The sequence below is a fragment of the Apis dorsata genome, unplaced genomic scaffold (assembly GCF_000469605.1).
Source record: "Apis dorsata unplaced genomic scaffold, Apis dorsata 1.3 scaffold_127, whole genome shotgun sequence".
Lineage (NCBI taxonomy): Eukaryota > Metazoa > Arthropoda > Insecta > Hymenoptera > Apidae > Apis > Apis dorsata.
Genome location: NW_006263420.1, coordinates 1,216,275 through 1,222,537, shown reverse-complemented (window position 1 = coordinate 1,222,537; position 6,263 = coordinate 1,216,275). Strand labels below are relative to the sequence as shown.

General features: G+C 38.9%; 1 protein-coding gene across 10 annotated transcripts in view; it reads right to left on the bottom strand.

Annotated features, from left to right (window-relative positions):
• The window catches only part of LOC102679904 (lachesin-like), a 282,869-nt gene that overhangs the window by 110,250 nt on the left and 166,356 nt on the right, over window positions 1-6,263 (bottom strand). The window contains exon 1 of one of the 10 annotated variants that reach the window (XM_031509087.1): window positions 2,975-2,988. The exons of the other annotated variants lie outside the window; for them this stretch is intronic. The gene's annotated coding sequence lies outside the window, so the exon portion shown is untranslated. Of the gene's footprint in view, window positions 1-2,974; window positions 2,989-6,263 lie in introns of those variants that run through there. 10 annotated transcript variants of the gene reach the window in all.

Below are 6,263 nucleotides of genomic sequence, written 5' to 3'. Positions count from 1 at the left end.
TTTTTTTTTTTTTTTTTTTTAGAGTTTCGCGTGTCACGAATTGGCCAGCTTTGACGCGAGGTATTAACGGTGAGAACAGTTTCGATTGAAATCGAGAGAACGTCGCAAAGTTAAGTCATTTCCATCTCGGTGAATTTTTATATTATCATTTAACTTTTCAACGCGATATCGAGACAAAGTTTGAAAAGTTTTACCATTTATCTTTTTGTTTTCTTCGATTAATTTATTATCTCTCCTCTTCCATCAATCTTATCTAAATAAATATTCCCATTCGTTTTTAATTTTATCTTATCGAACTTTATCTCTTATTTACTTATTCACTTTGAATAATTACATATTCGTTTCGACGTAACGATACGATACGACTTTCGAAGAATATAAAAAAAAAAAAATCAATTTAAATTTCGCCGATTTTCTCTCGTCGTTCGAGGCTCGCACTCGTCTCGACTCGTTTTCTTATCAACTCATCGCAACGAAACGAGCCGAGTATCCGTATCCTCGCGATCGTTATTTGTTGCACGATCCCTCGGCTAACTTTTTTCCACGCCATGGAATTGCCCCTCGATTATTGTCATCGTGACAAAAGTGGATGCTCGGGGGCGAAAGGCAAAAAAAAAAAAAAGAAAGAAAAAAAGAAAAAAAAACGAAAGAAATAACGAGCTCCTCCTCTTCTCTCTCCTCTCCGAAGTTTTCTTTCCGGGACGACGAAGGAGCCGCCCTTCGAACACGTTCGATTAAGTTGCGTCTGCGAAGGGACGCAAGTCAACAAACTCGAACGACCACCGTGATCCTGTTAATACCGGTGGATAGTGGTGCACGGATGAACTATCGTCGCGAGCAATTTCATCGCGAGTAATTCGGAAATGTAGCGTGTTAAATAAAAAAAAAAGAAAAAAGGCACGTAGCAGGAAGTGGCGAGACGATTATTCTTTGTCTGGTAGCGTTACACGCGACCAGAGCGAAGAAAATAGTTCTCTCCAGAGTTTAGGGAAGAGGATGGGGGAAGAGATGGAGTGGCAAATTTTGATGAACTTGGTCCTCGCGAATTAAGATTAGAGAACCTACCCTTCTCCGTATCTCCAAACGAATCATCAATCTAGCAGACTCGAGTCGTGGCTATGGAAGATCTGGACCGTTATCTCTAAACTAGAATTACGTCATATAAGTAATTGGATGAATTATGCACGATATATATTCGACGATATAATACTCGCTATATCTTACTTATTTATAATGTACTTATAACGATGCTTTGTCTCAGATTGGATTAAACATCCAAAGATAATCTTCGAATTGATATATCAATTAACATAAGATAACCACTCATTTTGATCTTCCTAAATCGAAAAGTTATCAAATTTATACAAACACAATACAAATCTTACTCTTCTTATCTCATAGAATTCATAAGGATACATCACATTATCTCTATAGGATAATTAAATAAATCCAATACGATAGGGAATATTTCAAAAGTTGGTCCATCTCTGCCCCATCACTCCCTGGAATTACGATGATTAATACCCGGACTTAAATCTTAAAATTGAATTAATTCCACGTGATTATTCTCCTCATCGTTGCCCGTCGCTCCCCAAATCCAACTTTGCTCGAGGCCCTCGCTAAGAACCAACTTCGATTTTCATTCCGTCATCGGGAGGGGAGGAAACTTCCGGTCCGAGCAGGGAACTCGCTTCGTTCTCGTCCGAAGAAAGAACAGGGAAGAAGCCCCTCCCCCCCTCGGAGTAATCTGTCAGACGCAGAACGCGCGTTAAGAACCGCAAACATCCCCGCTGCGCGAAATCGATCCAACGCCCCCTCCCTCCCCCGACAACAGATCAACTCGACGAGTTTGACAAACTGCATCGATTTCCACGACGCGAGATCGTGACGGACCTAGGCTACGATAGACGATAGGAAGACGTCGAAATGGAGATAGGGAACGGATAGTGGTCGTGGATGAATTCGAGGTCGGGCCATTAGTCGATCTATTAGACGGTGACGTAAAAGTGACCTCGATTCCGTTCTGGAACGAGGCGGAAGTCCCTCGATCGAAGCTCCTTCGAAATAGATCAGAAATTTTCAACGGAGGAAAACTGGGAGGTAACTGGGAGCGTATAAGATCGAATTTCTCCAACTTCCTTCGATTTCGGTTGAAGGAATGATTCTCTCGTACAATGAGAATCAGTTTTATTCGCTTATCGTTTTAGTCCGTTGATATTTCACTTCGGAGTGAGAACGTCGAGGGGGGAGGGGGAAATGTTAAACGGTGAATCGACGAATCGGGGAAACTAAAATTGAATGGCTCGAAATTTAGTTCGGATTTATTTGGATTGGAGATTATTTGGTGGGAGGATAAAAGAGGATTTTGTTTGAAATTTTGGAGGGGGAGAGTTGACTGTTTACATGGGATCTTTGATTTATTTTATTAAGATAATGGTGTAGTGAATGAAAAAAACATTTGAAATTGGATTCTTCGTTCAGTGTTTCGGATTAATTTTCATTTATTTCTCTGATTCGTCGAGTCAAAGATCATTTCTCTCTTGAATCATTAATTTTAATATCGAAAGATTGGCAAAATTGTACGAAATTTGACGAACGAATTTTGTAACTTTTAAGGTAAATTTTAAGACGGAATAATCGAACAAATGAAAGAATATTTTAATTTAAAAAAATTAATTTTAACATTAATCCGAATTTAATCGCTCGTCACTATTAAGATTATGTTTTACGAACAATTTTATCCGAATCGAGAAGGAAGGTGGAGGAGGAAGGAGGAGGAAGAACCAGAGAAATATTAATCGCATTATTTCTACTACGATGACGCTGACTAAATATTTAAACAGACGGAGAAGAACGATTAAAGGAGTAATCGCGCAGGAATTTTAACTATAGAAATAGCGAACAGCTATTTTGATCGCTGCAAAATAAACGGGAGAACGATCGTTTCCAAGTTGTTCAACGATAGATCATCAACAATTTCGTTATTTTGCACAGCTTATCTATCTGTATATTATATACTATCGCACGGGTGTAAATACTAATGTATCTGTGGCTTCCACGTTGCATTTATATCGTAAATTAACAGACGTGATATTAATTATTACGATGTAAAGCGCAGAGAGGCCAGTTGATCGGGCATTGGAAATCCGGCAAATGTTATTGACACGCGATGCAATTACATCGCTTATTGGCATAGCTTATTACAGAGATCAGAGGAGAGAAAGTGAGGATAAAATTGGGGGTGAAATCGGAAATAAGTGGGGGGAAAAAAAGTACACTGTGGAAAATGTACGAAGGAAAAGAGAAATTTTGTTTTTATATTTCGTTCGAATTTCAATGTTACGCGTATTTATCCACGTGTGCTGTTGAAAAAAAAAAAGAAAGAAAGGGAAAAAAGAAATGAAAGAAAAAAAAATAAAAAGAAAAATATAGTGCACACTCTATCGATAGGAAAAAACGTGATGCTCCACGTTTTATTTTATTTCGTTACGTTGATTCGCGAATAACGTTGTAATACTGTTAGAGGTAAACAAATTGTATTGCGTATTTACGCGACGAGGAGAGAGAGAAAGAGAGAGAGAGAAAGAGAGAGAGAGAAAAAACAAACGATAATCTACTATTTGTTTGTTCCACATATTTGAACTCGAATAATATACTCGATGATCATCGAATTACCATTATGAAATTGCTGTTATAAAATTATCGATCGCTAAATGATGCAGGAAAGGAATAGATAATGGTTACCTCTTACCTAAAGGAGGAAAATATTGATCGCGACCGATTCCTGACCGAATTCTCGAATACGAGGAAATACGTTTAACCGTGATGAACGTGGTAATTATTAAAAAATTCAAAGTGCAATCGGTAGTTTAATAGATTGGTTCATTTATTTAACTTGATTGTTATTAGAGAAGAGAGTGAAGAAATTATTGAAGAAATTTAAGTTGCTGTTACGGGTATTAATTATTACATGCCTCAACTACCATCTAAGCTTGTTAATTAATTAAAATCTACTAAACAATTCTCAATTTATCAACTACAATCCTATTATAGATGCTTCCTATTATTATAAACACGATCTTTCCTTTCATATTCTTTCTCGAATTAATTTTTAGATACTAGAAACACGCACAAATATCGTTATCTCTCTATTACGTAAATCTCAATCTTAATTTAAAAAATTTTATTCGCTCTATCCCTTATATCGTCGAATAAAATAAATAAACGATCACTTACTTCGCTCTGCTATTCCTCCTTCCCGTATAAATTTTCTTTCCAACGTTAAAGAAAAATTTTCTTCCTACACGTGAACCCAGGTTTTCTCGTGGCGGATCGATCGAGGACTGTTTCGTTAATGAGTCATCGATACGCCTCTCCAGATACCCATCTAATGACTCATGAGCGTCTTGTCAACAAGAGGCTCGTCGATCGACTTCCAAACCTGAAACATCGCCTCTCCAAACAAAACAAACGCTTTCCAATAACGCTTTCGATCCTCCTCGTCACACGGTTTTGTCCGGAAAGTTGAGGACACAGGCGATAAATATGAGGAGTCGGGAGGAGTTGAGGAAGACTGGTGAGAAAAGGCGAATCACGACAAATGGACGTAAAAGAGGGAGAGAGAGAGAGAGAAAGGAAAGAAAAGAAAAAAGAGAAAAAAAGGAAAAGGAAAAAATTACTGACCTCTCAGATCCACTTGGATTCCAAACGCGGACTTACGCCACCCTCGCGACCCATTACGTCCGTATTCTCTTCTATAGTTTTTTCCAAGTTACCGTTCGAACTTATTCCCTCGATTCTACTGATCGTCGCACTTCTAACCTGATTTACAGATGTCCCTTGCAGGATTCTAAAAGAGTGGTTCCCAATATTTTTGCCAAAGTATTTTTGCAATTTTCTACTTCCACCCGAATATTTTATATTAATGTGATTTTAAAAATGAAATAATAGATCAGAATTTCTGTAAATTACTACTGTAAATTAGATAAATTAAATCTGGATCATTTTCTTTGAGAAATATCTCGAGTAAAATAAAAATAAGAATTTAGAAAAAAGAAAGTTTTAGATTTAAAACGGATTGTTGTTAAAATGAATTTTAAAAATTGTCTAAAAACTTGCGTTAATTTTTCATCAACGATCGGTCCGACTCGATTCATTTCATACGATTCAATTTATACATCAATCATCCGACAACGAGCAATTCGCACGATAATTCCACTAATTCCTCCTTCAATTTATAATTTTTCGTTCGAATAATCGAGAGAGTTCGCGTTTAGATTACGAATAAATACATAACGCGTTCGAACCAACTGCATTTCCATCTCTATTTTCATTCGCAACAGATGTTCGTGCAATTAGAATCACGTTCCAAAACGCTAATTTAAATAATAATGGTTACATTTCACTCAACGTCAAGCGACGTTTGACGAAAATCCCTCCCCCTCGATAAAATTCCAATTGTGATTTTCAATTTTCAAATTTGATTCGCGTCACGAATCACGCGAGGCCGCGAGATTGATCACGATCTATTAATAGATCAAGTAGTGGAAACCAACCGGGTAAAGCGCAATCCTCCAACGTATCATTTTCACTCCCACGGTATTAAGACGTCGTTATCGTTTTTCGAAACCCACCCTCCTTCCCCCTTCCCACCCCTCGGATTTATCATTTGTTCCGCCTATACCGTGCCAAGCGGCAATAAAACTCGAGATTCTACGATTGGATATCCGTCCATTGACGGTTCTCGGCACCGTTTAACCGATCTTTTCCTTTTCCACACACACACACACACACACACACACACACACATACGCACGCACGCACCCTTCTTTCCACCCCTTTAACGCGAAACGGATATACGTCGACCGGATACTCTCGATGATCCGGCGAAATCTGGCGGTGTTAATTAGCGAAATAAACTGGCCACGAACGTTGTTAATCGGCAGGATCACGCGCGCCACATAAGAGGGCGGAACAGGGAGAGATGGTTACGATATTCGATTGGAGGGAGGGGGATGGGTGGTTGGTGGATCGATGAAATCCAAGCGTTCGATGCTTCCCCGTTTTCTGTCGGCCGCGTGCAACAGCCGGTTAATGGAATTGATCGGTGCCGGGCACCGAGAGAGGATATCTCTGGCAATTAATCAAATTATTAAGCCGCGTGCGGTGCGTCGAGCCGCGTGTTGTTCCGCAAATATCCGCGCGACGACGGAGGCGTGAACCGCTGATAAAGAGCGATACGTTCGAATCACAATTGATAAGGG